A 9,090-nucleotide genomic window follows, 5' to 3' on the forward strand; every position below is an offset into this window, starting at 1 on the left:
AAGGGGAAAATGTTTGCTGTAAGTGACTAATAAAAAAGCCTCCTAAAGCCTGATGAATTGGCCTCGACATCTAAGTGCTTCCCCCAGGTTTTAGAAGAGAAAGCTGAAAGGCTTCCAGTCTCACCTGCTTGAATAAAATGCAGCTTTCTCTGATTGGATGGTCATAAAATCTGCTTTTATCTGCCGCCCCAGCCTTTTCTGAAAGAAATCCAATTTAGCAAGTAGAATATAAAGCCATTCTAGCCGATAAATACAAGCTGGTGGCAAGCCACGGAGAGCCTCTCTGCTCTGGCACCTGAAGACCTGCTAAGAGGAAGGTGGCGTGGCTGACTCCGTGGTGGGCCATGCGTCTTGGAGGCCCCAGGCCATTGGAGCTGTGGTAGTGGAGCCTTCAGCATCCAGGGAAGAAGCACAGGACTTCAGAGTCATCAGGCCTGTCACAGCTGTGTTCTCTGATCTTTGTAAATCATTTCCCCTTTGTGAACCTGTTTCCTCACCTATAAACTGGGGATCGGAGGCCCCCACGTCAGGGTGGAGAGAAGATGCAATGCAAATGAGATCATGCAGGCGCCCGTCTAATGCTCAGCACTGAGCGAGCTCTCCGTGATGTCAACCTGGTAAGAGGAAAAACTCAGGTGGACTTGGACAACCGTGCTGACATTTAAATCTTTGTAGTGTGACTTGCTAGGTGTGTCACGAGGGAGGGCTTTCTTCTCCAATCCTACTACTTTTAGGGTTGCTGAGTGGATGGAGAATAATTCCGGTCCAGTGTTCTTAACAGTGGAAGCACTCGGTTAAGGGAAATAGTAGGTGGTGTTATTTATGAGAGACTCACTAATGCCCCTCCCCCCCAATATGTACACACCCTCACCCTTGGAAACTGACATGGCAAAAGAGACTTTGCAGATGTGATTATGTTAAGGTTCTTGAGATGGGGAGATTGTCTTGGATGATCCAGGTGAACCTTAAATGTAATCACAAGGGTCCTCATGGAAGGGATTCACGAGGGTTAGGGCCAGAAAAGGTGGTGTGGTAAGAGCAGAGCAAAGTTGGAACATGCTACACAGCCAGGTTTGAATACAGAGAATGGGACTATAAGCCAAGGAATGCAGGCAGCTTTCAGAAGCTGCAAAAGACAAGGAATCGGAGCCTACAGAAAGATGCAGCTTTGCTGACACCTTGATTTCAAGACTTCTGACCTCCAGAACTCGAAGCAAATGACCTTGCTTTGTTTGAAGCAACTAAATTGGTGGTCATTTGGTATAACACCATAAGAGGCTCATATATCATGATCATTATTATTATTTATACTAATTATCAGATAAGTTACAGACCCTTTTCTGTGGACAGTAATTCTATAGTGTTATCTCTGCCTTGGAGTGTTAATTACACAGCTGTTTGTCTTCAAGGACCACCACCTTTTTGTTGTTGTTGTTAAGCTTTCCATACTCTGGGCTTCATGCTTTGAACTGTGGATCATCATAAAAATGTACTTTTAGCTTAGTACAGATGGGCTGGGAGTGGGACTCAAAAATGACCCTTCAACAGGTTGAGTAGTTCAGAGGTGGACTGCTGTGCCAGTGGGGGCCTTGAGGAACCCCCCCAAATGGTTTTCTCTCTGACCAGCATTCCCAGGGGCCACGCACATACTAGAAAGAGCACACACTTAGGGATCAGATCTGGGTCTGGCTCTTCCTCCCTCATCACAGCCTGAGTTAAGTTACTTTTTTGTCTGAGCCTCAGGTTCCTTCTCTGTCCCATGGGGAAGGGATTCTAACCTCTCAGGGGAGAATGATGGGTCACCCAAGACAGCATTTCTGGGACTGCTAGCACAGAGGGCTGCCTGGTAAGCAAGCCGCCGTGTGCTACAGCATCAGGGCCTTAAAAAGCCTGGTCTGGAGGATTCCATCACTCAGGTTGCTATGACATACCTTCTGTTCCCTCACAGCTTGTGGCCTCTGGTCACATTTGAGACCATTGGTCTAGACACATGCTGTCCAGGAGAGCTCTCTGTGATGAGGGAAATGTCCGAACCTCTCGCACACCTATTGCTGCATGAAAGCCATGAGCCCTTGGAGCATGGCTAGTGAAACTGAGAAACTGAATCCTTACTTTATTTAATTGTGGCAGTTTAAATGTAAAGAGCCAGCTCAAGACTTGGAAAGTCATGGCAACCTCTCACAATAGGGTCATGAATAAGAAACACCACAAAGGTGCCAGGATAAATGATGAGAAAAGCAGAGGGTTTTTTTTCACCAAACAGATGCTAGTTTATTTATTTAAAAAAAATTTTTTTTAATTATTTAATAAAAATTTATTTTTCTTATTAAAAAAGAAGTAGCAATTTAAATTTAACTTTCAATCAGTTAAAATGAAACAGAAGTAGACATTTATTTTCTCATATTTCATGGGCCCAGCAGCCCCACACACGTCAAGTTGCTACTGTGCTGGGCGATGACTGTCATAGAAAACTTCCGTCTCCCAGACTGTTCGCTGGACCATGTGGACCAACGGAAGGCCCATCCCACATTTGGCAGTTTGGTGCGGTTTTACAGAGTATGGACTCGGGTCCTTTGCAGTGGCTGTCGGTAGGCTCTGTTGAGAAGGATTCTGAGTTGGAGTCTGGGCAGGGCAGGAAGGAGCACAGGGGTAGGTTAGCAAAATCTGCCTGGGCATGGGTAAAGAGTACCGGCCAGGGCATCTCCTGTTTGTGCAGCCAGCTGCAGAGGCTAGGACTCTGCCCACACTCAGCTCATTCCTCTCCTCCCTGATCACGTGCTGAGTGCTGCAAACCCCAGAGATCTGTGCCGGCTAGAGCCACCAAGCTGCCTCCCAGTGACTCTGGAGTCTGCTGTGAGGACTGGCCTCTCCGTCAGCAGTCAGCGGTAGCTCGTTGGTCCATTTCCAAAACCCGACTTGTACCTGGAAGTGCTAATCCCCCCTGGAAAGTGTTCTTCGTCCAACTATTTGTACTTGGGAACGTCTGAGTGTCTCCTCGGTTATTTATCAGAGTTGAAAATGCTCCACGCCATACTCAGGGCAAATGCTTCCTGAGACTACAGGCTTAGCACACTTGAACGTTTCCAAATCACGCAGCTGCCTATGAAATTCCACTTGGGCTTTGCTGGGGACTAAAGGCCCCCACAGACTGCTTCCTGCACACTGAGCTCCTGGCCCAGGAGGCCAGAACATTAGCCGATCCCCGTTCCTCCTTCCTTCCCCCCTCCCCTCCTTCCTCTCTCTTTCCTCTCTTCCATTTGTTAGAACTGCCGGAGCACACAGTGTGTGCTGGGAACTCTGTTTCTTCTTTCGTGAGCTTTGCAATGGCCCTGTGAGATGCTGTTCTCTCTTGGATGAAGAAATATTTTCCTGACAGTAGGTTGGGGAGAAAAGACTCCAGCCAGGGTCCTGTCACACACCAAGGCAAGGGAAGCTGCAGGACAGGCCGTGTTTCTGTGCTGTCACACGACATGCGGGATGCCGGGGCCTGTGAGCAGTCAGAGGAACCGAGGGCCCGTGGGATTAAGATGGGATATGGGGGGTCGATGAGTTTAAAAAGAGAAAATGGCTTCAGATTCAAAGGGGAATAAAGGGCAGCCCAAAGAAATGGAACCTTTACTGTGCCAACAAAATGGAGCCACTGACCGAATTTCAAGCAGGAATCTGCATGCTTACGTTTGCAATTAAGAAACACTGTGTAGGGGGTGGGCTGAAGGAAGCAACAAGAGGCAGATAAGTGTATGAATCAAACAATAAATCAGTGGATAAGAAAAGAAAGGAGGGAGAGAGGAAAAAATGCAAATGAGTCAAACTGGCTAGTGGGGAGTATGGGATTTTGTGGCTGGTAATTCTAAGGTGCAGAGATAGGTATGCAAGCCCTGTGCCTAGGCCTCCGGGGCCGGCTCTAGAGACAAGTCAAGAGCTGGTTGTAAATGGAAGAAAAGCCATTTACCGGTCTTAGAGAAATCATAAAATTCAGCATATATACGAGTCCTCTGGGGGCTCTTGTTAAACTGTGTAGCTATGAAGTGGGGCCCAGGAACTTGCATTCCTAACGAATGCTCAGGTCCAGCGGAGACTCTTGGTCTGGAGGCCATATGAGCAAGATCGAGTCCAAATCCTAACACAGTTATTTACCATAATTATATAGCCTATGTTTTCTCCATTTAGGAAAAACCCATCAGCGTGTAAGGATACACCTGTTGGGTATCATCATCTCCCACTCTATTTCCCTGTATAGGTTCAGGAATAGAGTAGCATGTGCTGTTGGAGCATGGGTCTCTAACGGGAGACAGAGTCTGATGGAGGGAGGTTTAAACCTCAGTCCCTCTACTTAATGGCTGTGTGACCTTGGGCAAAGCATGTATGCTTCCTGAGTCTTCCATCCTCATTGGTAAAATATGGCCACTAATCCTCATTCTAGTAATTAAAGGTGAAATGGGACAGCAGGTGTAAGTCACGTGAATGCTTGTCCTCTACACATATTCCCCGTGTTGTGAACCTTCACACCTTTGCTTTTAGGAGAGACGTATGTTAATAATACCTGTTCTTGCCTAATGGAAAGAAGTCTAAAGAGGATTTGTTTGTTAACGGGAAAAAGGACACGAGTGAAAGTAGCATTCAGCGTTTTGCTGTGGGCCATTGTAGAACCAACAGGCAGCCCGGGCAGGGTGGGAGAGAGACCGCACCTAGCCCCTTCCCTGGGGACCTGCTTAGCATCTCAGCATCAAGCCTCCAGAGCTCTGAACTGTGTCTCTGAGCATCTGCGCTTTGTCTGCATTTATTTTGTGCATCTGTTAGCAAAATGTGTCCGAAGGTATCAGAAAAGCTGGAGAGAGGTGATTTTGGGGGGTCTGGGAACGTTCAAAAATTTTTTCCATGTAAACGAATGGTAACTGCCTCTTCGATGTATGCTGTTGAGGCTTGTGAAAAGTTTCATAGGAACACTGCCTTTCCAGTAGCAGGGACACCGATAGCCAGTGTCTGGGCCATGGGAACTATGGGGTAACAGGCGTGTGTCCAGCCCTAACTGCCTCGCCCTGAGCGCAGACGGACTCTGGCTGCTTCCCTGCCTTGGGCGCTTTGAATTCTTATGTGTCACACAAGCCCCCAGGGAAGCACGCCTCTGCCCCACAGAATACATTTTTTCAAAGCCCTAAAGCTGCAAGATAAGCATTCTGCCTGGTTGGCCAAAGCATCCCGGAGAGATAAGGAAAACAGACCACAAGGCCCCCAAAGCAAGAGTCTTTGAGTCAAATAACCATGACGTAATTCAAAGCAGCTTGAAGATTGGATGTACTTTTCGTAGTGGAGAAGGGAATTGACTGCACATCCACCCGTTCTCATCCCGCTCTCCAATTGCTGAGCATGTGCACAAAATGGGAGAGAAAAAATAAAATAAAATAAAACCCTGTAATCTTATGCAGGACGGCCGGCAGCCCGGCGCCGTGCCGGCACGTCAGTGTGGCTCCAAGTCTCAGCTCTGACACTGGCTGGGCCATCTTGGGTGAGCCACTTCATTTCTCTAAGTCTTGTTTCATTATCTGTGAAGTGGAGATAACACCAGCTCGCTCCCAGAGTTGCTGGAAATGAGATCACACGCGAGAGGAGCAGCAGCTCCAGGCGCGAGGAATGCCCCAACAACGCTTTCGGAGAGAAAGACTTCCTGTTACCAGACTCCCTGTCAACGCCTGGAGGGTGGCAAGAGTTTTGTTCATTATTTACAGCCCACTGCCTTAGACGTAGTAATTGCTTAATAAATGCCTTTTGAGTTAAATTGATGCATCTGTTTCTTTGAGATTGGAAATATACTAGAGCTGGGGAAAGCGGGTCTTTTTTTGCTATCTCGAGATCAGAGTCCTTTTCTTTAAGCACAAATATGAGCCTGGCAGTTCCTGCACGCAGGCCGGAATGTCTCCTCAGCCTACAGTGGGGATGCTCACCAATTTCTGTCTTAACGTTCCAGTTCTGATTGATTGGCTACGGCTGCCCAAAGTGCTATGAGGGAAGGCTTCTGGGCTTAGTGGGCAAGACGCGGGTGCTGATTCATGATCTCAGGCATGGGTGTGGCAGGGGATGGTGAGGGTACATGTACCAGACTTTGACCTCTCTGGCCTATAGAACAAAATCTGCGAACATTTAGAACTAAAACCCAAACTTCTGAATAACTTATGACTTCATAAAGACAAATTCATAAAGAAAAATTTAAAAATACTTGGAACTGAGTGATAATAAAAATACAATGTTACAAAATGTGGGATGCAATTATATTGCTTTTTAGAAGGAATTTTATGGCTTTGCATGATTATGCTAGAAAAGACAAAAATGAGAGGGAAAAAAATGAGCTAAGCATCCCACTTAAGAAATTAGAAAAAGCACAAGCAAATAAACTCAAAGCAATCAGAAAGAATGGATGGATATAAAAACAAAAGCAAAAATAAGAAATAAGAGGAAAAAAGATTTAATGAAACCCCAAATTGGTTTTCTGAAAACTCTAAAAAAATTAATAAACCTCTATCAGTATTGGCAAATCCCAAACAAGACAGAAGACTCAAATTTTAAAAAGCATTTAAAATGGGAAAATAGACAAATGCAGATTCAGCAGAGACTTAAACAATAAAAAAACAAGAGACCCTAGTAATTTTATCTTAATAAATTTCAAAGTAGGCATAATGTACAAACACTGGGCAAATACAAAATTATTAAAAGTGACTCAAGAAAAAGAGAAAACCTGGATGGCCCACTAACTGTCATGGGAGTGGGCACCTGGGTGGCTCAGTCAGTTCAGCGTTGGCCTTTGGCTCAGGTCATGATCCCAGGGTTCTGGGATTGAGCCCCACATCGGGCTCCTTGCTCAGCAGGGAGCCTGCTTCTCCCCCTGCCTGCCGGTTCCCCTGTTTGTGCTGTCTGTTTCTGATAAATAAATAAATAAAATCTTTAAAAAAGAGAGACAAATATCTTATTCAAGCATGTAACTGAAAAAAATTCCTAAATCAAATCTAATCCCTCAATCAAATTTAGAAAATGGAATCCAACAATGGATAAAAATGTTACTATACCATAATTAGATTGGTTTTATTTAGAGAAAACAAGGTTGATTCAATAGCAAGACCTATTTATGTAAATTACCAGATTAACAGATCAAAGGTGGAAAAAAATCACCTCATCATCATAATAGGTGCCGGGGCAGGGTTTGACAAAACTGAGCCCCCTTCATGATTAAAAACAAAACAAAGCTTCTGTAGAACTAAAAAGTAACTTCTTTGACCTGATAAAGTTTATATAAAACAAAATAAACAAAACGACACAACAATGGCACTAAGTAACTACCAAAAATGTCCTCCTGGAAGGTGCAAGATTAAAAGCATATCCTTTTTATCTGTAATAAAACAAGGAAGTTTGCTATCTCCATTAGGCTTCTTACACTAAGGAAAATAAATGGGAGATTGTAAGGAATAGAAACAAAAACTATAATTATCTGTAGATGATTTGTGTCTACTTAAAAAAATGTACATAGGGTCCCATGGGTGGCTCAGTCCTTAAGCGTCTGCCTTCAGCTCAGGTCACGATCCCAGGGTCCTGGGATCAAGTCCTACATCGGCTCAAGCAGGTAGCCTGCTTCTCCTCCATCTCCCTCTGCTGCTCCCCCTGCTTGTGTGGACTCTGTCACATAAATAAATAAAATCTTTTAAAAAGTATATGAAAGTATTGACAAAAATATTTAGCAAGATTGTTGGACATACCACCAAAATATATAATCACCTGGATATACCAGCAACAAATTAGAAATTTTTAATTTACAAGATAAGACCTACAGAAGTATAAAATTTATAAAGATATGCCAGGACTTTATGTAAAAAATATGCAGACAATCACACTTTGCTAAATATATATATTTTTAAAGATCCAAATAAGTGGGATGACATACTGTGCTTATGGGTAGGAAGAATCAAATGTTCTAAATATATCAATTTTCCCCAAATTGGTCTCTAGACTTGATGGCTTACCCATCATAATGCCAGCATTATTTCTTGTGGACATTGGCAAGCTGATTCTAACACACACACACACACACACACACACACAAAGGGCCAAGAGCTGCTGAGGCATTTCTGAAGAATGATAAGATGGGGGACTTGCCCGACCAATAGCAAGATGGTTTGATATGACAGAAGAATAAACACATGGCTCAGTGGGAAAGAGCAGAGGATCCCAAATGCCCAGAGTTACCCTATACATGTACGACAACTTGATAGATGACAGAGGTGGCACTGTAGAAGAACTCAATAATTAGGGCCGACACAGGTTGTTACCCATATGGGAGAGAGGAAATTGGGTGACTTCCTTGTAAAAAAAAAAAATCAACTTGGGATGGATTAAAGAATTAAACGGGAAAAGAAAGTTCCAAGTTTTTAGAATAAATTTAGGAACTTAGAGTAGGAAAATTGTTTTTAAATATAAAATAAAAAATGCAAGCTGTGTGATGTGATGAGTGCTGGGGATTACATACAACTGATGAATCCTTGACCTCCACCTCTGAAACTAACGATGTTCTGTATGTTGGCTAATTGAACTTAAATTAAAAAAGCACGCTGTAAGGAGAATTTCTCTAAGTTTAACTATATGAAATTAACAAGCCTCAATGAATGGAGGCAATTCACAAACAAAATTTATCTGAAACCTAAAAAGGTTGAGTGTGCGGAATAGATACAGAACTTAGAGGCATCAAGAAGAAAACACTATCACCATGCCCCACGGGCAAGAACCTACCAGACAGAAAACCTGGATACATGATCAGAGATGAGGAAATACAAATGGTCAAAAAGCATATAGAAAAATGTTCCATCTTATAAGAAATCGGGAAAATGTAAAATAAAACCACAATGAGATACCATTCAGTACCCAAAGCATTTGCAAACTTTTTAAAAACATCAGTTACAACTAAAATAAAAAACTTTAAAACAAAACAAAAACATCAGTCATTATTAAATATTGGTTCACATGTGAAGCAACAGGGAAACTCACACTCCTTGTAGGAGTATAAACTACTATAAATATCTTTAGAAAACTCTGGACATTACCTAACAAGTC

The sequence above is a fragment of the Mustela lutreola genome, chromosome 5 (genome assembly GCF_030435805.1).
Source record: "Mustela lutreola isolate mMusLut2 chromosome 5, mMusLut2.pri, whole genome shotgun sequence".
Classification (NCBI taxonomy): domain Eukaryota; kingdom Metazoa; phylum Chordata; class Mammalia; order Carnivora; family Mustelidae; genus Mustela; species Mustela lutreola.